The sequence below is a fragment of the Hemicordylus capensis genome, chromosome 3 (assembly GCF_027244095.1).
Source record: "Hemicordylus capensis ecotype Gifberg chromosome 3, rHemCap1.1.pri, whole genome shotgun sequence".
Taxonomy (NCBI): Eukaryota; Metazoa; Chordata; class Lepidosauria; order Squamata; family Cordylidae; genus Hemicordylus; species Hemicordylus capensis.
The window spans coordinates 163167716-163193282 of record NC_069659.1 but is presented as its reverse complement, the minus strand read 5'-3'; the positions used below and the strand labels follow the sequence as shown (position 1 = coordinate 163193282).

Sequence of the window (25567 nt, the reverse complement as noted above, 5' to 3'; positions counted from 1 at the left end):
GATGTCACTGAGGGATGCATCAATGTGTTGCTGGGCTGCCCTTCAATCATGTGAGAGGAGCATTCATCTGAACTGCCCATTTGTACACACACTCCAAACCCCATTTAAACATGTGCTGAGGGCTGCTGGGGCCAGTATTATCGGAACTGGTCCTATGTCAGGGTAAATCCACTATGTCAGAACATCTTTGTGTTCTGCTGGCACAAGGGGATTTATCATCCAGCATAACTCATAGATAACAGTAAAGCCGTACACACAACCAACATACCTGGCAGGGCAGAGGGCTGCCTGGTGGGGAGGCAGGTTCCTGCCTGCCTCCCTGCGCATGGTTGATTTTTTCTGACAGGCTGTGCCGCTCGCGTGGCACACAAGCAGCACCATGGCAAGCAGCAGAACAGGGAGCTGGAGGAGTAGGTCCTCTGGCATCCTTCAGTGCACTGCACCAGGAGGACCTTGCATTGAGGGATCATCCTTCAGCCGGGCGCTCTTGCTGCCCAGCTCTGTATCTGCACAAAGGAAAATGCACAACTCTGGCAGCAGGGTAAAGGGCACCCTTAACCCTGCCTAAAGGCCAGGGTAAAAAGTCAGGTTGGGTAAGAGAGCAGCGCCAGGATCGGGGTTGATACCAGCACTGCACATGAGCAGCCCAATCGAGGCTGGGCTGCGCTAGCCTGGGTTAGGCTGTTTTTTTTTGTTTTTTTACTGGTTTTCTTTAAGTTTGCAGAGTCTTGTTCTCCAAATTAGAAACAGCCTTAGTAGATGTTTTTTTAAAATGACATACAACTAATATGGGTAATGGACAAGTACATCTCTTTGGAAACGGAATCTGGCAGTTTGTTACATTTTAATGTGTTCTTCTCAGAATACTAGTCAGAATTCCATATCATTCCATCTACTGTCTTGGCTCTTGTGTCTAGTTAAGTTTTCTTTGTAGAAAATAGCCTCAGGTTTGCAAAATGCTGCCACATAAATGGCTTCAGGACTCGCAAGGTCATATTTTTGGGAGGCACAGAGGGCTGCCAAAGGTATGGAGGATTGGTGAAAATCTCCCCTCCCTCACTGTGTATGCAAAACATTATTTGGTGCCTCTGTACATTAGCCAATTATTTTTATTTAATTTTTGCTCCAAGCATTTTAGAAAAACAGCAGATTGATTGCTGACTTTGACTTGTTAAACTGACAGTAAAATTGATCAAGATTGATAATCTGCATTTCTTTCATAGGTTTAACGTCTGACTCAGCTGTAATTTCTCTGGTATTAAAAAAAATTAACATGAGCATTAGAGACCAGTTTCCAGCCAAACAGAAACCGGAGATCATCCAAAATCTGGAGCTTGGTCAGGATTTTCTCATTTACCTGGCAAATATACTCCCTGAGACAGAAATCTGGGGTGTGTTCGTGTGTTTCTCCTCCTGTATAGAGAAGAAACCTGAAATAGCACAAGGCTGAAATTCTGGCCTCTTGCCATGTCTGTGTAAGACAGTCCAACTGATCTACTCATGCATTTGCTAGGAATGGTGACTTTCCTCTTATACTGCTAATAGTGAGAGCATTTACTAAATGTATATGTTAGATATGCTTTTTAGAAAAAAAGATGACTTGTTCCAGGTATTCATGGCACATGGTGCCATTTTAGTCAGTTCTGCAGAAGGTTGTGGTTTTTTTTAAATTAATGTTTGCATTATGTAATTTCAGGTATTGCTTAACCCATTTTTTGTTTTTCAAACAAAAAAGTAAAAATGGTAAGAATACTGCCTACATGTGTTATAGCTTTCGTAATGGGTGATTTTAAAACTAGCAAGAATATTAGTGTGTGCATGCTTTGAAGCACACCTACAGATTCAGAACTGAAATGCCATTTTCAAAAGAATGGTGCTTTTATTTCCAGTATAATAACACTATAGCTAATGCCCTCTTTTTATTTTTTTAAAATGTGAAAATGACAACCTTTCCCCTGGTTGTCATTTCTCCCCACAGTGGAACTGTAACTGAACTTAGAGATTTTCCTCACACAAAATATCTGAGGAATTTTGAGGGAAGCTACATTTGGCCAGCTGGCCAAAATGAGGCAGTTTGCAAAAAGGGCTTGCTAGGGAGTTTGCTCTCTCCTCCTTAGACCTGTCTGCCTTTCACCCTCTTCTTCCTTCCTTCCACTTGTCTTGCTCTTTCCCTCCTTCCACTTCTGTCTCTCGTTCTTTTCACTCATCTGTCTTTTCTTCTCCTCCTTGCCTTTCTTCCTCCCTTGCTCCCTCCTTCTACTACTACTACTACGACGACTATTTATATACCGCTCTTCAACAAAATTCTCAAAGCAATTCACATAGAAAAATAAATAATAAATAAACACTAATAAATACTAATCCACTCCCCCACCTTTCTTTCACTTGCTCATCTTTCTTCCTCCTCTTCCTTCCTTCCATAGATGCAGTGAATAGTTAAAGACACCCTAGAATAATTCTATGGATGCCCTAGAATAACTTAGTTGCTCTACTAGAAATAACATAGCTGCTGCTTCCTTTTAAAAATGACTCTTCAAAAACCTAGCTGCATCACTGGGGCTGGCTGGGGCTGAGTGGCTGGTGAGAGGTAGGTGCCGGAGACAGGAAGGGACTGGCGCTCAAAGGCACAGAGTAAGAAGAGGAGTGATGGAGACCCACAGCCTTGCTTGTCCTTCCCGTTTTCCCTTGGGGTGTTGTGTCTCCTTTTGTTCCTTTAACAGTAGATTAGAGAAGAGATGGTGCACATGTTGGATAAACGTAAATTTCTGGGTGGTTGTTTATTTTGTCATGATATGCACATAACTGGGCAAGCAGAGCCTGTTGATGAGCTATTTATCTATTACATTTATATCCCACTCTCCATCCAAGGAGCTCTGAATGATGTGTATTTTTTTTTAATGTTTATCCCGACAACAGCCCTGTGAGGTAGGTTTCTCTGTCGCCCATTGGGTATCATGGGTGAATGGGGATTGGAACTTGGGTTTCCCTAGTAGAATACTCTACAACTATATCGCAACTGTTTTAATTTACATGTTGGCTGCTTTGATTATCATTTTCCTTGTGCTGCTTGCTGACTCCATGGCAAACAGTAACAGGATGTGAAAGGCATCACTTAAATGTTTTTCCTTGGTGGTTTCTAAGGAACTTACGGTATTATGTGGCTCAGCTTCCTACAGTGTTCTCATTCAGAGAAGGATGTCACACATGGCTTATTCCCATTTTGTTCCTCATATCATACATTATGCTAAAAATCCAGTGTTTGGAGGCTTCTTTTTGCTTATGGCAGTGGTTCTCAAACTTTGATCCCAGATGTTGTTGGACTACAACTCCCATCATCCCCCATCACCATTATTTTTTCAGGAGGAGGAAGGGGAGAAAGCAAAGATTAGTTGGTTTTGCTAGTTATTACTAATGCATTGGCTCCAACTTCAATGCCACCCACAATTGGCTTTGCCTCTTACTGCCTCTGGCCTCACCACTCACCTGCCTAGTCCCAAGAGCCAGCAGCCACCACTGAGAGAAAGCAAGCAAGCACCCAGCCATAACAAAGTGCCAGCTGGGAAGGAGTGGGAGAGGTGCTGTGTGCCCCCTTCTAGGTGCTGGCCATGTCCACTGCATCAGCACACAGGGACTGAACACTTAACACATTTATCATATGCTGCAGTCCTGATGCAAATACCGCTTCTTGATGCTGCAATAGTCTTTACTTGATTCATTTACTTCACCTGAAGGCTTGGAAGCATTGGTATCCCCGTCTGAGAGGACTTTGTCCTTCTAAATGTATGCTGATATGTGCTAGATTTTCTGAGACGGAACTAAGCTCCCCTTTTCACATTTATCTTTTGTTTGGATGCTTTGCTTCTGCAAGGATTTTGCTCCTCATAAGAGTCACTAGCAAAAGGGCAGGGTTTGATTTGAGACAATGTTGAATATATTATTTTTACCTGTGTTATATAGATATGGTTAAGTGTAGAGAAACCTTATGGTGTGGGAAGTTGGGTTTTACTATGCTATTGTAATATTGTTCTGTAACTGATCTGTCTGATAGTAATAAACTTATATGTCCCTCCCTCAAAGCACTTTGATTGGAAGGGAACAGACGCAGATGAACCAACGGCACATAATTTCAGCAGCTGCAAGTCTGAGGATACCCGCACACAATGGCCAGCTAGAGATGTCAATCACCTAACTTATCTGCTCCGCCCTTCCCTTCAGTGTTTTCCATACATGGAACATCACCAGATGATTTATGAAAAACCCATCTGATCTTCCAACACAGCACAATATAATAAGAAAATATCAGCCAGTATTGTATTAGAAGAGCATATTAAGAAATTTGTATGGGGAATGATACGTTGCAAAATAAATAAATAAATCCTATATTTGCTTAAAGTAAAGTAAAGCAGTGCTGTCGAGTCGGTATTAACTCCTGAAGACCACAGAGCCATGCCGTTTGTTATACAACTATGCATTTTGGGAAATGTACATTTCCTTTTTATATACATTGATAACCATTTTATTGGGGGAAAGTAGCTTTAAGCCTTTATGTGCAAGCACTCTCAGTATTTCAAACTCATCACTTTTACTCCTAACTACTACAGAGCCAAGAAGAAAGATAAGAATTGGGCTAGTTTGCTTTTATTTTTCTGCTAAATGATACTTGCTTGTGAGAATATGACTTTAAAACTGCTAATTGCAAAAAGAGTCTTGGAATGAATGGATTTGGTTTTGGGGTTGTGCTGATCAGGGGATCCTATTCCAGTGTACTCCCTGCATTATTCTGTGTGCTGAGATGAAGTTTTAGAGTGCCTGGAAGAGAAATTCTAAAGTAGGCATTGGGGATTATTAATATACCAGCTTTCCTTAAACAAAAACTGTGTTTTCCTGTATAAAAATGTGTTTCATAAAAATCCATTTACTGTTTGGAATTTTAAGTATTTCTTTTTGTTAGACTATCATTACCACAGAACAACAACAACAAAAACCACACACACTGAATTTCAGCACCAGGTTAAACCATTTAAATTTCTGAAGCAAATGGGATTTAAGCAGTTTAAATGCACATAGGATTGCAGCCCTTTTACTAATCTTCTTCTCAAGTATTATAATTATGTATTTCCCGCCCCCCTAGGTAACTAGGCACTATGGTTGCAGATGTTTGCTTTTTATCATTACAAGGCACTGTTTAACATCTTAGATAACAGCTTTTATCTCTCTCTTTTTTTTCCTGAGGAGTACATACGAAAGAGAAGTATATTAAGCATGCACAAAATGATTCTGCTGGAAGCTCTTTTCATTAGTAATTCACAGACTAGTAGTCTTTTCATATACTCCTTGTCAAAAGCAATTAATATCCAACTATAATGAATCTGTAAGAGAGGAAAAAAACCTTCAAGTTATTTAAAAGAATTAACTAATTTTTGGAACCTACTCAGTTAAACTGTCTAACTGTCCATTATTTTATACCAAGATTATTTTCCAGGATGGCTCGAAATTGGCAGTGTTTCGAGCTCCATGTTTAGCTATCCAAACCCACTTCTCCTTCTCCCCCTTCACTCTACCATCAAAACTGGAGGAATATCTGCATATTTGCATCCTGATATTTGCATCATGTGAGTATATTAGTATATCTGTGTAAGTAGTGTTGCTAGCACTGCCATTCTGAGGCCTCTCTGCTTATGTTTAGGACTACAGGCTTGTAGCTCCCACTTTTCACATGCTCAGGATTGTGGGCTCCCCATTTGTTGGCATATGGGGACCGCTATTTGTTGGCAGGTCACTTAGCAGGCAGTGGGATGAGTGCCCCCAGATTCAACAGCTACCAAGCAAACTGAAACGGGATTAGCCTTGTGCCTTTCCCTATATCAGGGAATGTCTAAGCAGATCTGTGTTAGCTTGCAAATTAACTTCACTTTCAAGGTCTCTCTGTCCAAAGATTGACCACCATCCCACTCCTCTGTGGTTGCCTCAAAGGAGCTAATGCTAATCACCTCAGCAGGAAAAGCCAGATAAGACACTGTGAATGCTACTCCCTTCCCCATCACAAAAGAGCTAAGGAGGCAATAGGAACTCAGGAGATGTGCTCATTAAAAACACTGATTGGTTTACTGGGTTCTGACTTGACAGATATAATCAATCAATGATCTTTATTACAGTCCAAGACCAGCATAAGATAGAACAGTAGAGCATGATTCAATATAATAAAAACAAATTGTCGAAACATAAAACTATATTACTTTAAAATTACTAATCTAATAGTATAAAGCCACCTTAAGTGGCGCAGCAGGGAAATGCTTGACTAATAAGCAGAAGGTTGCTGGTTCAAATCCCCGCTGATACTATATTGGGCAGCAGCGATATAGGAAGATGCTGAAAGGCATAATCTCATACCGCGCGGGAGGAGGCAATGGTAAACCCCTCTGTATTCTACCAAAGAAAACCACAGGGCTCTGTGGGAGTCAAAATCGACTTGATGGCACACTTTACCTTTAATGGTATAAAGCTATATTATAATACAGTGAAGCTGCTCCCCTTAGAAAAGAGGGTAGCTATGAAATTATTAAACAAACATATAAAATGCAAAAAGTGGTGGCTGAAACGGGGTATATAAAATAAGGCAGCTAAATAGGAACACTAAAAAAGATAAAATAGTAAGCGGTTTAAAACTATGCAGAGCTGGTGCAAGGGAATAGCCTGACAGTCACGACCTTATTATTATTATTAATTCGGTTTCTATACCACCCTTCCAAAAATGGCTCAGGGCAGTTTACACAGAGAAATAAATAAATAAGATGGATCCCTGTCCCCAAAGGGCTCACAATCTAAAAGAAACGTAAGATAGACACCAGCAAAAGTCACTGGAGGTACTGTCTGTGCTGGGGTGAATAGGGCCAGTTACTCTCCCCCTGCTAAATAAAGAGAATCACCATGTTAAAAGGTTCCTTTTTGCCAAGTTAGCAGGGGTCCTACATCATGCCACACAGAACTTGGCAGTGTTATATGTGAAGGCCGGGTCTTCATCCAAAAGCAGTAACCAGGTATAGACATGGTTTGGGTAGCCAGGGTACTTGCGAAGTGGTGGGAATATAAGCTTGGCCCAAATATCTCTGGAAAAGAGGCAAAAGAGTACATGTTCTGTGGTTTCTAGGAATGTGTGAATCAATTCGGGTACAAAATGATTTGTATCCAAATCTACCTGTTTTGGGTGGTTTGTGGACAAAACAAACCCTGTCCTTGCTGGCCAGATTTGGGTACAAAACAAATCACCCAGATTTCGGACCTGAAAAATTTGTAGTCTCAGACCTCCATTTTGTGGCAACTTCTCCTGCTGTCTCCATTTTGTGTCAGGAATTTAAAAAAAAAAAGCTCGCAAGCTTCAGATCGGTGACTTACAGTGTGAAACAATTGGCTGGCAATTCCCCGCTGGTTCCAGATTGTCTCATTTCCATTCAAATCTTGTGTTGCCAGGGGTGACTGGCTCCGCATTGGCTAGGGGAAGGGTCAAAGAAGGGACAAGTGTGGGGGGAGTTTAAAGGAGGAGTTTTCAAATGTACTTAAGGAGGCAGCCAGCCACCATTCTGCCTTTCTGCCTCATGGGAGAAGAGAAAGAGAGAAAGAAAGAGAGAGCCAGAGGAGCTTTGCTTTGCCTTACCTGCCTGCTGCTTGGAGTGGATTCTCTGCTTTTTATTCCTGCTTTCCTGATTGAGGAAAAGAGAAGAGAATTTCCCCACCCCACCCCATTCCTGCTGCTGCCTGTGCAAATCGATCTGAGTACAAAATGATTTGTACCCAAGTCTACCTGTTTTGGAGACTTGTGGACAAGACAAATCACACCTGTGCTAGCTGGCCAGATTCAGACCCAAAACAAATCAGGGGGTGATTTGATTTGGGTACAAATCAAATTGAACAATTGATTCATGTACATCCCTAGTGGTTTCTACCTCCCCAGTGTCACAGGGAAAAGTCTCTATGTTGTTGTTGTTGTTGTTGTTGTTGTTATTATTATTATTATTAATTCGATTTCTATACCACCCTTCCAAAAATGGCTCAGGGCAGTTGAATGAATGAATGAATGAATAGGGATCTTTCTGTATTTGCCTTCCAATACAGCAGAGGGGAGGGCATTCTCTCAACAGGTGAGGGTATAAGCTCTTCTGTGGATTGGAATTGCCCCCCAGGATGGCAGGGGGCGGCTTAAGGGGCAAGGCAGGGCAGGGAGCTGGATTGTCTGGGGAGGGGTGATAGATGGAGAACTAGGACGCAGATATTCTGCTCTCAGGGCCAGCTAGTAATCTCTATTTGGACTGACATATTATACATTTTCATTCAGGTGTACCATATTAATTGTGATCAAAAGCTACTCTTACAACCAAATGACAAATTATTTTGTACTAGATTAAAAAAAAACAGGAGGTCATGTACTCTGTTAACAACACCACTTCTGTGCATTTGTCCAACATTAAAAATTGAGGAGGAGAAAATTTACTTTTTCTCTTGTCTAATTGTGTCTCAGCTGAGCTTGAATGTTGTGACTAAGGGCCAGTAGGAACAAGAAGATGAGTTCTAATTGCTAACAGTCAGATTTGTATCAACTCAAAGTTCATGGTTATACCAGTGATAGTAAGAAGTTCAGTAGTGAGTAACCAGGCTTCTTCAAAGTGAGCCGAATCTCCCAAGAGTGGTGCTCATTCCCAGCAGGAGAACTGTATCGAGAGAGAGAGAGAGAGAGAGAGAGAGAGAGAGATTTGTTACTCTTTCAACTGAATGAACAAAAAGCAAAACAAAGAATGAAAGGAAAGCTTAAAGGCTAGTAAATTCAAAGGATATTCATTCACAGACAAGTTATTCCTGTGCAGGGAAGTGGAAAATCTGAGTCCTAAAACAGATTTTTCCTGCAGTCTTTCAAAAGCCTGGTGCAAAACTTTGTGCAATTAAAGGGAAAGGTACAGTAATGTATTTCTATGTACTTCTATGTAATATTATGGTTACAGTTTGCCATCTTTTTGGCTGGTGGTTCCCCTGTGCCTTCCACAAGAAACACAGAAATACTGCAGCTGATGCTTTCCCTACAACCCTTTCTAACCTCTCCTCTCCCTGAAAGTAATTAGACGACCATTCCCTCCTATCCTCTTCTCTATATTGTGATATAAACTTTTTTTAAAAAGTCTTTACCAACTTTAAAAAAAGTCTTATATCTTGAAAAAAAAATTGTACACCTTTTAACCACACATTTCAGCTAATAAAGCTTTCAGAGTGGCTTACATAAAATCAACAAAACAGCAATCAAAACAATAACAGGGACTCTAATGGCTTCTTCTGCTCCTCTTCACAGAGCAGTTGATGATTCTACCAAAAGAAGAGCAGTATCATAGTCCTGCCTGAATGGACAGTGGTGGGTGAAGATGGCAAAGGTGACCCTTTGCCTCACTGACCTTTTGTACTACTCACAGGGATACCAGACAGTCGAAGAACAGGTATACTCTTCATTTGTTTGTGAAATTAAAACATGCCAATCTCTGCAGATTATGACAGATGATAGCAAGTGGCCAGCACAATTAGCATGCCGACTTTAGTCCTGCTTAGTTGTTCAAACTGGGTACAATTCCCAAGTGTAATGGCAGTGCACTGGCTAGCCATGCTCCCTGGCACTAATATGCCTTCCTAGCTACGCAGCCTCTTCTCTCCCTTATCTGCAGAGGCATGCCCTGTACTAGGGAGAGCTTCTATCCATGATTTTGAATGCTATCAGCATTGCAAATTATGGAGAGAAACTCTGGTTGTATAAAATGCTGTACTCGGGGAGAGCTGGAGGTGTGGCTAAGGAGCATTCCGCCATGGGGGCAGGGCTAACTGGCCCCCATTTGCCCAGGTGAATAACACCCAGCTGGGTGAGTAACACTCAAACAGGGCTTTTGTAAATAGTTATCTTATCATCACCAATCAGCTGGCTTGAAACCAGATTGCTTGAAGAAAACCTAAGCATGTACAGAAACAGTCTTATTTAGCTTTCTCCAGCAGCAATTTTTAAAAATACTTCTACTATCATGGCCCGCTCACATGGATAACTAAATTGCTTTTGATTAACACAAAAGCCTGCTGTAGTCAACCACTGCATTCATCATACATGATATCAGGACTCCAGGACACAAATCCTAAGCTCAGTCGGTGCTTCCATGGCTGTGACTTCTTAAATACAAATACCATCCCACCTTCTTAATCCCTTTTATTTCTATGTACCATTTAAAAAAATAAAAGAAAAATCAAGTGTGATGGGGGGGGCAGCTTCACCCCTCATTCTGCTGTTGAACAATCCGGTCATAGTTGTTTGACTGCAAAGAAAAGTGAGTTAAAGACATTGGCCCCTCAGCAAAAAGTTGCCTGATACTGTTCCGGTTGGTGATATTACCTTGAGCGGTGGCAGAAGGAAGTGCAGCATATAGTTTTATAATTTCTGTATTCTCATTTTTCACAATTATGTTTTAAATGTTAGAAAATTACATTAGAAAATGTTAGAAAATTGTTAGAACACAATTATGTTAGAAATTGAAGTAATAAATAAATAAATAAATAAATAAATAAATAAATAAATAAGGCTTCCTGGACAGCATAATTTACTGTGTGCAGAATCAGCACCTGGTTAAAATTGCCCACCTCACTCTTTTGTAGTAGACAAATTATTCTTTTGGTTAAGCACAACTTATTCTACCTGCTAACTGGGCAAAGAAGCACCTTTTAGTGTGGTAATTCTCTTTATTTAGCAGGGGGAGAGTAACTGGCCCTATCCACCCCCAACACAGTACCTCCAGTAACTGTTGCTGGTGTCTATCTTACAGTATGTTTCTTTTTAGATTGTGAGCCCTTTGGGCACAGGGATCCATCTTATTTATTTGTTATTTCTCTGTGTAAACTGCCCTAAGCCATTTTTGGAAGGGTGGTATAGAAATCAAATCAAATCAATCAATAATAATAATAATTCTATGAGTTCAAACACAGAAAAGGGTAATCAAAATGGTCAGAAGGCTTGAGTGACTCCCCTAGAATGAAAGACCAGAACATTTGGACCTTTTTAGTTTAGAAAGAGAGCAAGTAAGGGGGACATGATAGAAGTGTATAAAATTATGTGTGGTGCAGATCAAGTGGATAGAGAGAGAAGTTTTTATCCCTCTCTCATAATGTTAGAACCCAATATTTTCTGTTGAAAGTAAATTCTGGGGGATTCAGGACAGACAAGTTCTTCTTTACACAAAGTGACAAAGTGTAATTAAACTATATGGAATTTGCTGCCATTGGATGTGGTGAGGGCCACCTATCTAGGTAGTTTTTAAAAGGTATTAGACAAATTCATGAAGAATTGGGCTATCAATGGCTACTAGCTTGGATAGCTGTATATTTTCATAGGATCAAAGGGGGTCATGCCCTTGAACATCAGGTGCTAGGAACACCAATGGGAGGGGGAGGTTTTCCTCTTTTCCTACTCATGGGCTACCCTGATGGCCACTGTATGAAGCAGGCCTGATCCAGCAAGCTTTTTGATGTTCTTAACACTGAGCTGTCTTAACAGTTCTTAACAGTCATAGGATAAGGGGACAGGTTCATGTGTGGATCAGTAATTGTTTGAAAGACAGGAAATAGAGGGTAGGAATAAACTGACAATTTTCACAGTAGAGGGAAGTAGGAAGTGGGGTCCCCTAGGGATCAGTACTGGAACCAGTGTTCCTTAACTTGTTCATTAATGATCTAGAAGCTGGGGTAAGCAGTGAAATGGCCAAATTTGCTAATTACACTAAACTATTTAGGGTAGTGAAATCTGCAACAGATTGTGAGGAGCTCCAAAAAGAACTCTCTAAATTGGGGGGAGTGGGCAACAAAATGGCAACTGTGGTTCAATGTAAGCAAGTGTAAAGTGTTGCATATTGGGGTAACCCCACCCCACAACTTCACATAATCACTGATGGGGTCTGAGCTGTCTGTGACTGACCAGGAGAGAGCTCTTGGGTTCATGGTGGACAGCTTGTTGAAAGTGTTGACAGTACATGGCAGCTGTGAAAAAGGCCAATTCTATGCTAGGGATCATTAGGAAGGGGACTGAAAATAAAAATGTTAATATTATTATACCATATACAAATCTATGGTGTAACCACATTTGGAGTACTGTGTACAGTACACCATATCTTAAGAAGGACATTGTAGAACTGGAAAAGGTGAAAAAGAGGGCAACCAAGATGATCAGGGGCCTGGAACACCTTCCTTATGAGGCTAGGCTACAGCATCTGGGAAGTTTTACTTTGGAAAAGAGGCAACTAAGGGGAGACATGATGGAGGTGTATAAAATTATGCATGGAGTAGAGAGAGTGGACAGAGAGAAATTTTTCTCCCCCTCTCACAACACTAGAACCAGGATTCATCCCATGAAACTGCATGTTGGGAAATTTAGGACCGACAAGAGGAAGTACTTTTTCATGAGGTGCATAATTCATCTATGGAATTCTTTGCCATGGGATGTGGTGATGGCCACCAGTTTGGACGGCTTTAAAAGGGGCTTAAACAAATTCATGGAGGACAGGTCTATCAATGGCTACTAGTCTGATGGCTGTGGACGATCTCCAGCCTCAGAGGCACAATGCCTCTCAATACCAGTTGCAGGGGAGCAACAGCAGGAGAGAGGGCATGCACATACTTCTTGACTGTGGGCTCCCCAGAGGCATCTGGTGGGCCACTATGTGAAACAGTATGGTGGATTAGATAGGGCTTGGGCCTGATCTAGCAGGGCTGTTCTTATGTTCACACATGAAACTATAACAGCTTCCCTCATATATACAAAACAATCTTATGTTTGTTTAACTAAGACTTTATTCCATGAACAACTCCATTTTCTTCTTCTCCTTTTCCTTCTCTTTTCTTTCTGACTCCACCCCGCCCCCAACACTCTATAGGATCACCACTGGAACAAAGTTCTAATCAACAAAACACAAAGGACTAGTAGACAGAGTATCACAGAAACATTTTGATAACATTCAGAGTAATGTAAATTGCAGTAAGCTTTTTTGCTTCTTACTAATGTTATTTATGAAAAGATTTCATGCTTATTTTAAAAAATGGCTATTAGAAATTTTTGCAAAAGAATACTTTTAAAAGCATGAATACCCAAGTCTAAGCCATTTGCCTTTCTTTTAGTGTTTATTAGATGTTTTTCCTCTGGAAGTAGACCATTTAAAACTTTTTAAAAAGGTAATAATTACATATCCATCATAAAATTCATCAACTACAATAAAGAATTAATAGGAAAACCATTCAAAACACAGCATATAAAGGCTCTTTTCTCTGCGAGTCATGATTGTCAGAGTAGTTTGTGGCTTAATTGAATAGACATCTGAATTTTAAGTGGAGTCTTTGAAATGAACGGAATCTTTATTCTTTGGTTATTTCTCAGCCACTCAGATAAAAGCCTCTGTAAAGCAAGGACATCCAAATAAAGATCACAGTAATCCAACAATTTTTAACGGAATTTAAGATTGGAGGATACAGTTTAGGCCTCACATAACTCAGGTCTTGTTCACCTCAGTAGCAAGTTAAGTAGTAAAACTGTCCCTAGACTGTACCATTTTAGACTGCAGGTAGGGCCTTGAAAAAAAGCCTCCACAAAATAAGGGGGTAGTTGTATTTCAAACTCGCTCCCACAAATATGACAGCATTTTTCCCCAAGGGGAAGCATTCAAACATGCTATTTCCCACCTGCAGTCCCATGTGGTGCAGACCAGGAACAGTTTCACCACCTGATTTGCTGTTTGTGTGAATGAAGCTTAAATACTACAATGGGACATAAAAATGAAATTAGAGCATGTTTTAGACTATGCCATACATAGATAGGGCACCATGTTTCTGTGGGCTGGATCCAAATGGATCCTAGCATGACCAGAAGGCACTTTTCCTCATGCAAAGGAGAGGCACAATTCCTGCTTTCTATCTATAGCCACCCCCATCACGACACATCCCATATGATTCTGAAGGTCCTCAGTCTGTTGTGGGTAGGCTTTGGGGGAGCTGAAATACAGAGGAGGGAGCAGGAGAGTCCCATTCCCAGAGCAGAACTCCTCTTACAATTGTTAGGATCCAACCCTGTGATTCCACACAAGTGGTTGACCACTGAAAAAAGGGCAAAATATGGCTATACATGTGATGAAATAGTCTGCAACTGCAAGCTATAGACAGATATATTTTTGCCTCTGCTGAATGAGGAAAGAAGCATCTTTTAAGTGGTGGTTCTCTTACATTTAGCAATTGTCTCTATTCCTCCCAGCACAGTAGCTGTTGCTAGTATGTTTCTTGTATACGTCTCTCTTTTTATTTTAAGATAATGAGCCCCTTTGAGAGAGGAAACAATTTATTAATTACTATTATAATTTTCATTTCTTGGTGTGAATCACTTTATGAATTTTTTTAATTAAAAAGTGGCATATAAATACTATTAATAAATACTTCCATACATAGTCAGCTAGCATATGCAATAATCATTTGAGCAACTGAAGCTAATAAAAATGTTCCTGTACATATTAGCATCTTTGCTTAAGCTTAGATTTTATTCAATCATACTGTATGATTACACAGAAATAACTGTATTTCTACTTAATTGATTAAACAGAAATACACGGAGAGCAGTTTTAACGTTCTCTCTCTCAGTCTGATATTACGTGCTTTAGAAAGCAAAGTTGCTCCAAGGTTTCTTTCTAAACCTCTATCCAGATGTTTTTGGGAGATGAGAGTCCTGCTGACTGTGGCACAGTAAACATATGGCCAGCTGTCAGTATGCATCTGGCTCACCAGTAACTGAAAGCAGAGCATGGAGAGCAGCTGCAATTACAATATCCAGTAATCCCTATTATACGAAACAGGTAGGATGCTAACCTAATTCACCTGACACTTTAACAAGTGCTGATACAGTACTTGGCTCATGAATGACTCCCTACTCCCTGGACAAAGTCTCAAAAATAATGATAAAAATAAATATGAGGAGGAGGAGGAAAAATTACAAAAACCATGTGTATGCTTTCTTTTCCAAATCTCAATAAATCCTTAGGTCAGCAATTACATTGGCCACTAGAGTGTTCATAGCTGCACACAAGCAGAGAGTGAGCAGTTCACCCCCACCAATGCCATAATCTCCTCCCAATTCAGCCCCTGATCTCAAAACCTATTTCAGGCTACCCTTGGTTACTTATCATTGTGTTGGGGACTGCTTTCTAGAAGGCTGACACTTTGCACAGCTTCATGGAGGACTCAAACACTTGAGCTCTGGGAAGGAGACACAGCAACTATACAACAATGGGATCAAAATTATCTGCAGAAAAGGCACCAAGAAACAAAAGTAAACTGCACAGATTGGTAGCATTCCCAGTATGTTTTGTTTCTTTTTCAATTGGCAGGTGGAGGAAGATCACCAGAGCATTTGGGAGCACTACCAACCTGTACAACTGTCTTTTTTACTTTGAATCTCAGCAGCCAATTACCCACAAACCTTGTGATGGACACATATAAGTGACTTCCAAGAAATAAGCTATGGGATTCTCACCATACAAAAAAACCTCATAGAATATTTCTCACATCAGTTAAGAAACTGAGGCAGCCCAGAACAAGGCATGAGTATCCAAATGGTTAGTGAGCCAGTGAGTAGTCTTTGGAAGGATATAGCCTGAGAAATACAGCATGAAAAGTTCATTCAGTCTTCTATGTTATCAACTATTTACTGAGAAACTGTGGGCTCGTTCACACATGCATCAGCATGCTTGATTTCTCATTACTTGATTTTAATTTATTTTTACATTTATATCCCACTCTTCCTCCAAGGAGCCCACAGTGGTGTGCTACATACTTAGGTTTCTCCTCACAACAACCCTGTGACTCCCAGTTGACTATGAACTGACTTTATCACAATGCTATAGTCAAGTTGATACATTCACCTCATAGAGGACTGCAGAGGAAGTTGGGCAGGTGTGTTTTCCATGTGTGATATTGTTGGGGTCCCTTTTAAGGGGTCCCCCTAGCCTTCCCAGCTAATCTGCGTAAGGTAAGCTCCCGACCCCTGTGAGATACTTGCCAATTATCAGGAAGCGAGAGGGAGATCCTTTTCAGTTTAGTTATTCAGCTGAGCAAAGCAACCGGGCGTCTCACTCGATGCAAGCAGGCAGAGAGTGGTGCGCCCCAGAAAAGGTTACAGACAGTCTTATACCCCTGAATAAACAAGCTTACCACATTTCCCCTCTCCCCATATAAGGCTATTCCTTCCCCCAGCAAAGTAGCTTTGTTGGCTGTTTCAAGCTTGCTCTGTTTTCTTATACATTATCATATATTTTCATAGATTCACCCCTATGCAAGGGCCCCTGACCTTTTCTTTCCTCTTCCTGCAGTTTTCTAGCTGAAGCAGTAGCACCTGTCAGCAGCTAACTGTTCGTCTGTGGTTAGCACAGAAAAATCCCCTTCTTGTGACCTACATAGCTCAGACTCAGCCCCACGACCTGCCTTTGGGTGCTTAAACTTATTCTAACAGTTTCATGCAAGCATGGTTACAGAAGCAAAATGGCATAAGTTAGGCTAACTTAAATGTGCAGAACCCTTCAATATTGTGTGAGCTGTGTGCTTGGGTGTGGAGGCCCAGTAACATGAAACAAGCTTAGGTGCACTTGTTCCTACAGGAGAGAGCCCTGTGCACATAATAATTAGGGGTGTCCATGCATCAAATTCCACAATTCAATTCCATGGAATTTATTCATCGAAAACAGCCTGCTCGGCCAGCTGTCCTGACAAATCGCCCTAATTATATCAGGTGATTCAAGTGCCATTTCGAGGCCCATTTTGCTGGAAAAACGGGCCTCAAATGGGTGCTTTTTTCTGGGGAGAGCTGGTCTACCAATTGGGGTCAGCACTAGGCCAGCCTCCCACTCAGGAACTGGTGTATCAGTCTGCCTCGGAGGACTGGTCTATTGGGTGGTTAGACACATTAAGGTCTCCTGAAAAAAACCACAATTTTTAGACCCATTTTTGTGCATCAACATGGTAGACCAGTCCTCCGAGGCAGGTTGACATGATGTCTGGAGTGGATGGCTGGTCTACCCACTGACTCCAATTGCTAGTCCAGCTCTCCCCATAAAAACAAGCCTCAAAATGGCACTTTTTTTCCTGGGGAGACCTGGTTTACCAATTGGGGTTAGTGGGTATACCAGCCCTTCACTCTGGACTTAGCGTGTGTGCCTGCCTCAGAGGATTGGTCTATTTTGAGGGCGATTAAAGATTGAATTTGTGAATTGCCCCCAATTCAACCCAAACCAATTCAACCTCAAATTAATTCCGCACCCCTAATAATAATGTTGTGTAGCAAATAGTGACTAGCAAATGGGGGATTTAAGCCCAGCCTTTTTCTCAAAAAAAGCCCATATGAGGGGAAGGAGAAGATTGATTCATTCCCTCCATGTTTGCTCAACAAAGGTTGCTCCTCTGGTAAAACTTAAAGCTTCCTCAGTAGCCGATTCACTGCCACCACACCCTAATTACAGAGTTTAACTTCTCCCTGGATTTGGGTAAGTGTCCAGGGAGACTCTTTTCCCCTTTTACCAAATGGAAAAATACAAAAACCTGCCACGTGCAGTCTACACATGGTGAGAAAACTTGGTAGGTTGCTGAACAATAAACCTTGAGGTATGTCTGCACCAGAGTAAAACCCCTTTTTCCTGAGTTAAAAATCCACTCAGAGGCAGGTGAGATTACAAAGCATAAAAAGAGAAAACTTTATTCAAAAGACTAGGGACTACTTCGGTCTGAGGCTCTAGCAGCTTCCGTTACCAGAAAAAGAAACACTCAGTACTTTACAAGATTATTTCCAAAAAGCACTCCGGCTGGTTTGTTTGGAGTGGCACACTTTAAAAATCATGGTAACTCAGTTGCATAGAACATAAACACAAGAAAATACAAAAGCCCCCTTGTTGGAAAGAAAGGGCTCAGACTAGTGTTGCTCTTAGCTCAGGCTCAGACTGGCCCATAGGTCAACAGGGCATATTCCCGGTGCGCCCTACCAATGGGGTGCCCCTGCGCCCCAACTTTCACCCTTCATTTCCTATTCTGCTCAAAACCTGGCGCCCTCCCCATATAAATTCTGGCGCCCTCCCCACATACATTCCGGCGCCCTCTCAGTGCCCCCAGTCCAGCCCTGTCTTAGCTTGTTACATAACAGATAAAAACACAAACCAATTGTAAGGGCTTGCAAGGTACAAAACCAAAATAATCTACCGCAGGCTGCCTAACACACAGTTCCCTGACTAAACATTTCCCTGAAGCCAAAGTCCTGGCTTCCCTCCTGAACTCACCATACCCATGGCAGAGGATTCAAGCTTCCTGCAATCCTGTCTCTTCCAAAATCTGCAGATGTCCTTCCCTGATAGAATTCTTCAGGCTAGCTTTGACCATGAGGCACAAAACTCCATTGCCCCCCCACTAAGCCTTCCATCTCATCTCCTGCCTGGCTGCATGTGAGACAACAAAGAACCCCTTCACTGCCTGCCTCAAGGCCTCCTAGGGTCCTGGTCACCGTGTGCTGAGTGGCTGATCCCTAGAGGTCACTGCCTGATGGACAGGGCAGGGTTCACTTCCAGCTCACTCTTTAGAGGAAAAGGAAAAGCTGTTCCTGACAGATCATAACATGTTGTATTCTCACTTCCTGTACCACATAACAATAATCCTAGGCCAGGTGAGTATGTGAACCAGTTCATTGTGTTTGAGTGCTGTGAAAATTATCTCTGTGGGGTGCAGCTCCAATGGCTAACTCACACATGCAAATTATCAGGAGATAAAAAATATGTGGGCCAGCCCAATGAATACACCCAATTAATGCTTATCCTAATTAATGGGGTCTATTGCTCTCAGTATGCAATGCACAGAGATTGCTTTCCTTTAATTTCTAGAAGACCTGAAGAAATAAGCTAATAAGTGGCATATTCACGCATATATTCCGATGTGGCCCCTGGGTATATCAGAATGCATCTGTCTGCCACTATTTTGTTACAAAAGCAACAGAAAAAATGTTCTTGCCAACCATGTAATCATTTTGAATTATCACCAATCATTTCATTATCAAATGACAATCAATCACAAATGATTAAAACATATTTGAACTGGATTCTTTACGAATAAGAGTAGCATTTAAATAAGGCTGCATTTCTTTGACACAGAGTCAAAAAGTCACATCACAAGGAATTTGAAAGAGCTAGTTGAATAATAAGATTTCATCCATTTCTGCCACTTCCACTTGCACATCAGGCTGCAATTTCTTATACCTTCAAGAATACATTGCTGAAAGTGCAAGAGGAAACTTCCACCAATGTATGTGTAGTTTTCGTCAGCCTTAAGGACCTCAGTAAGAGCAATGGCTTGGAAGGTGGGTCTCTCCAAATAAGGAAGAAATCCCAGGAGAATGAAATCTCTGTGGCCCAGTCAAGAATGAGGGGCAGGTTTATTGGACATCAGCCTATAGAGAAGTAGGGGTGCGTGTGTTAGAATTCAGTTCTTCTCTTGAGACCTCTTTTGATCAGCAGCTACTGTAGGACAAAGGGAGTCTAACAGCCTTCAGCTGGGAATCAGCTGGGAGTTCCTTACCTGGAAGTAAGTAGGGATAGGGACCTGTTTAATTAGACGTGTCAGGGAATTATTTTTTAAGTGCTTGGATCTGACTGCATGGTTCTTGTAATTCCTGGGGAAGGATTTTTCTTGAATAGAAGCAGATATTGTTGATGCTTATATAGTTTTCTTTATCATCCAATTATTAATAAATCCTTGTTATAGAGTGTCACTAATTATTGGGTCCTGCCCTAGTCACATGCTCTTGAAGGCCTAAGACTGCTCAAGCCTTTCTTGTATGGAGGGGTTTTCCGCTTTACTCTCCCAGAATATTCCTTTGGAAGGGTGAATCTGTTCCTTTTTTATTATTATTAAGTGGATTGTGGCAGCCTACCTAGGACTCCTCACAGCTAGAGGAGGGGTTTTGTATTCTCCCCTGCCTACTTCTATAATTATAGTATGCTCCATATACACAAGAAGATAACTTAATCTCCACTATGCCCATCCTTGGTTCTTCTGTCTGTCACAGAACTAGTGACAATAATGAAGGCACCTTCACAAAAACAGATACAATAACAATGGGAACTGCAGATACTTATTGAGGGTATCATCTTTTCTTTTTGTCAGTTTTACAAGGGCTAAAACTTATTCAGGAGACTTTGGCCTTGAAGGACAGACGGAATCTTAACATCTTAGGAATGTAGATAATGGGCAAATAAAGCCCATCTGTTTGGCCTGGCCTTTCAGGGTTTTTAATTAGTTTTAATTGTTTTAAAGCTAACCTGGTTTTCAGGGTTTTAATTGTTCTGATAGTTTAATTGTTTTTAAATTGGTGTTCTTATCAGTATTTCTGTTTTAATTGTTATTGGTTTTAATGATTTCTGTTTTTAATTGTAAAACGCCCTGAGCCATTTCAGAAGGGCGGTATAAAAATCAAATAAGAGAAAGAACAGCAACCCCACCCCCCCTCCCACTTCTCGCATCTGTTGGTAATACACTCAGGAGACTCCATATCTATACATGTTTCCTAATTTAGCTGTTCATCTACCTTTATAGATGCAGAGAGATTTCATTTCCACAGGTCTCCCCACTCTGTACTAAGAGCACCACACTGCAATAAATGTAGATATCTGCATTAACCTTTTTCAGTACTGTCATGGGAATGTCACACACATCTATTCTCATGCTGCAAATCTTGTTCTTGGGAATATTTCCCATTAAACTCAGTGGATTTACTTCTGAGTAAATTTGGTTAGGATTGCAGTCAGTTTTTCAGTATCTCCTGTAAAGGAGTCCCTGGGAACATCTTGGCATAATATACAAAGGGATCATTCTAGGCTACCTTGTGGTTGCTTGTACTTATCTCCAACAGTCTGAGAAAGCTAGAGAAAATCCCCCAACATTGTATTAAGATTATCCAGGACATCTGAATGGTTATAGTAGCAACATGGACTCTGACACTTAATACTTCTCCAAGATTGCACAACCCTATATTTTGCCAGCTGCTCTAGGACACTGGATCTATCCTGGGGACCTTTCCTTGGCACAGTAAGAGGAGGAGAAAGAGTAATATGTTGGTGGGTGGAGAAGAGGCTGGAGAAGATATTTAGCATCCAGAGCAAAGACCATCAATTGGTCTTTGGAGACCATCAACTGGACCATTAATTGGCAGGATAAACTCAAAGAATGTGTGCAGCTGTTGCCTTTTTGTATTTGTTAACAGTGCAACCAAACTATTATTTTAAAAATCCCTTTTTGAATACACCATTATGAACAAGGTATGGTAACACCTGAGATCTAGGGATGGCTTGAAACTAAGTGTAAATTGTACTTGTGGACTGCATATGTATCTTAAAACAAGAATCAAGGCAGCATAAAAACAAATCAGCAGCCCAAATAGACACTGAGATGCCCAGAAATTAAAAATAGCAGAATTGGCCACCCAAGCTCTCTAACTCATAAAGGCTTCAGTGATTACCACAGTTCTCAAACTGCTTGTAAAAAGTGAAAAGAAAGTGGGGTAGTAAGCATCTGAGTTGCAAAAACATTCCACAATCAAGGGGCTATAACAAAGAAGACCCTGTCCTGCATACGTCCAGAGAAGTTGGCACATGGAGCACAGAGGCATATCTATAATAGGACAAGGGGAGACAGTTGTCTGGGGGCCCACTGCCTTGCCCGCCCCCAAGGCAAGTCACCATGACTGACTCCCCCAGCTGTGCACCCGCCCAGGCTTCCTTCAGTTGTATTCATCTTCCGAAATTGATGTGAGTGTTAAGACCTGGAGCTACCAGAACAGCATGTCTTTCTCTAGTACCATTAAATGACTTTTATTGTCCATAATAACAAAACCTTTTAAAAATAATTTAGGATGATCTATTGTGGCACATAGGAGATATCTGTCTGTCTGTCTGTCTGTCTGTCTATCTATACACACACACTATGCTTTTTGTTACCACTTCAGCCTCATTTCTTTACTTCATGAGCTGAGGTTCAGTGAAGGGGGCCATTTTAAAATCTTGTCTCTGGGCCCACTCCAACCTTGCTACGCCCCTGATGGAGCAGAACCTACCCAGACAATCTTGTAAGGCAGGCAGAGTCATTGGGAGCAGGCAATTCTTCAAAGATAATGATCAACATCTCACATTGCACCCAGAATCAAATCAGAAGCCAGTGCAGATCTTTCAGAATTAGAGTTAAATGATCAATCCACACAGCCCCTTGCAATAGCCTGGCCACTAAATTCTGCATCAGCTGCAGCTTCAAAACACTTTTCAAGGACAGCACCATGTCACGTTCATCATCATCTAATCTAATTGTGATGTGACCAAGGCACAAATAACTAGTGAGATCCATCTTCTTGAGGAAAAGCTGCAGTTGGCACACAAGCCAAAGCTACACAACAGCACTCCTAGCAACCACCTGTTTATTGATGATCCAGAAGCACACCCAGGCTGTGCATCTGCTGCTTCAAGGAGGGTACTATTATCCCATCCAGAACAGTATCTTCTCATCCTGATCGGCAATCCTCCATTTTAACAGCATTTATTTTATTTATTTATTTATTTATTTATTTATTTATTTATTTATTTTTGCATTTTTATACCACCTTTCGTTAAAATATAGCCCCAAGGCGGTTAATCTGTTTAATTTAATTTAATCTGTTTGCTCACTCACATTCATCATGAGCTGCCTGGTTTGGGGTTGAGAACTTTAGACTTTGCAGACCACTGAACTGACACTGTATTAACAGAACCTTAGGCCCTGGAACTCTTAGGCCCTAGGCAGACCCCACGCAGCCAGGCTGATGGCCGGATCCTCTCAGAACATGAAGAGTTTGGAGATTTCCTGCTTCGTGTCAGCAAGGTTGCTGTATAATGTGCCTTCAGACTGGGACTTAATCATCCCTGTCTACCTCAGAGTGATTTGTTAGTGGAATAGCAAAGTGAGATCTTGGGTTAACTTTCTTGCTTGGGTCTCAGCCTTTCTTTGTAATTTATTATCTTCTTTGATCACTGAAGCAGTGAGAACAGATTCAGAATAGTAAAAGATCTCCTCTCCTGCTAGGTGTCTGCAATTCTTTCTTGAGGCTATAAGAAGAAGTGGCATGCCAACTGCTGTTCATGCTGTCTTCAACCTAGTGGCGCTGTGTGTTCACATTGACTTCTGGCGCTTCACTGAGAGCACCCAGCAAGGCCCACACTTTGTGCCATGTTAGTAGTCAGTGTGAATAAAGTTCTGAACAGGCTAGAGGCCGGCAGAAGACTGCCTCTGTGTATTACAATGTATTCATTATAACCTTGTTAACAGATAGATTGGGTTGTAAAGTGTGTGTGCTAAATAAGCCACAATAAGATGGTTTGAAAGAACTAAGGATAAAATTGTTCTGACCAACATTTTACCCAGTAACTAAATAACATTTAAAAATAACATCAACTGTTCTAATCTATCTTCTATATATTTAATTCTCTTGGGACGTGCGTGCCCAGGATTTGGTGGCGGAACTCTCACAACACGCTGCGAGAGTTCCGAAGTGAGGACTGAGGAGGAGAGGGGGAAGAAAGTGCCAGCGGTGGTCAGCCGGCGGGTGTAGGATGGGGGAGAGAAAGGCGGCCGTGTGCGGGGGGAGAGAAAGGCGGAGGTGGGCTGCGGGCGGGGTGGAGAGAAAGGCGGCGGCGGGGGGCTCTGTGTGGGGGGAGGAACGGGAGGGGAAGAGGTCTGGAGAGTGCAGGGACGGACGGAAGGGGAAGAAAGGAGAGGCTGGGGCAGGAGGAAGAGGGAGGGGGAAACAGCCGGCCCCAAAGCACTGCACAGATGCTCTGCACGGAGTTGGCTAGTTAACATTGAAAAGAAAAGGGGAATCTGAGGTAAATCAAGATTTTAAAAAAATAGAAGTTTCACTCTTTCAGAACAGTTTTTGTTTTTACTAATAATGAAATTTCTGTTCACTTTTAATGGGATCAATACTAAAGGACAAAACTAAACCACTTTAAAAGTCTAGTGCGAACAGTGCTTTGAGCCTGCTTCCAAAAAAGTAGGATAAACAGAGTAGCGTCTCAGGGGTGATTAAGAGAGCATCAGGTTACATTGAAAGGCTTAGGGAAGGACAAATTAGTCTTTACTGCACATGTAGATTAGTCAAAGGTTTGGGAGCTTGAGTGACATATTACAAGCTTTGAATGAAAAGATGCAAAGGATTTTAGAAGAGCTATGAGGGTATCGCAAGAGGAAATATCTTGAGACTGTTTTTATAGCTAATAAAAAGATGGTAAATTGCTGTGCTGAAGCTACCCTCAGGGCTGTTTGTTTGAGTTTATTTATTGTAGCCAGAATTATATTTGATTCATAACTGCTCTTGTATTCATCCTTCAGGATGCCCGCAGGGACATGTGGGTAAAGCTGTGAAGATTCAATATTATTTTATTGCATTTTAATAATAAAATGTCATTGTTGTAATACTTTTATGAGCTTGTTAGTCTATAAATATGATCCTCCCTCTTTTGAGCTTGGTGACTGAAGTCCTTACTCATGTCCTTTGTGCTTTAATACCTTCTATGGTTTGATAGGCAACCCATTGGTGTAAAACGACGGGAAGTTGTGTTAATTCTTTCCCCCAGTTTCTACATTTTAAAATGCAGATACCTATGTCAACTATCCAGATTCTTAGAGACAGTGAACTGCAGATGAAAAAAGATATATGACACAAATCAGCTAAGTAGTCACAACTAATTCTCAATGAAAGCAATGGAATGGGACTGAGCAACGACTAACTGAGGTCCCATTGATTTCAGTGGGAGCTAACCATGATTAACTTTTGTTGGATTGTGCCCATGAAATTCAGCAAGGAAATAATAGGGCTGTGTATTGCATTGAACCACAATTGGAATAAATGCAATTCAGATCTTATCAGGCAATTTTTATTGGTTACAATCCAGTGTCAGCAAGGATTGCTTCAAGGTGGCAAAAAATAGAACATAAATAACTATAAAATGATAGCATTTATATAGCACTTATACATGTTCAAAATGTTTTACATACAATGTTCTGGTTCATATGTAATGCAGAATCAGGATTGAATCCTGGCTTCACCCTTTGGCCCTAGCTTTTAGCATATGCTATGTCCTTCCCCTATTAATACAATTCCAGCTTTAGAACCTGGTTTATTTTGACATTGCAGCTAAAATAAGCAAGAGGAGCCTGATTCAAATGTAATGAGAGATCCTGAATTGTTTTAAGGTGGGATCAGAATCCTTCCACCTCTTATTTACAAAGAGAAGCAGTGTATTCATGCCTGAGCTATGTGGTGTTGTAGCATGGTGGTGTGATGTTATACTCACGGTATGATCCCTGATTGGCTGGGGTCATATGCACTAAAATAAATGGTTTTTTAAAAGATCATAGAGATGGTGAGTACCATTAACTTTAAACCAAGAAGTACATTGGAGAGGGCATTTTGCCTCCTCTGAAAGTG

General features: G+C 41.2%; 1 long non-coding RNA gene across 1 annotated transcript in view; it reads right to left on the bottom strand.

Annotated features, from left to right (window-relative positions):
* Nucleotides 1-292: 292 nt before the first annotated feature.
* The window catches only part of LOC128349218 (uncharacterized), a 245817-nt gene continuing 220542 nt past the window's right edge, over nucleotides 293-25567 (bottom strand). Inside the window, exons 3-4 of the long non-coding RNA XR_008318628.1 lie at nucleotides 8612-8702; nucleotides 293-506 (exon numbers count right to left, since the gene is read on the bottom strand). This is a non-coding gene — a long non-coding RNA (uncharacterized LOC128349218). The remainder of the gene's footprint in view (nucleotides 507-8611; nucleotides 8703-25567) is intronic.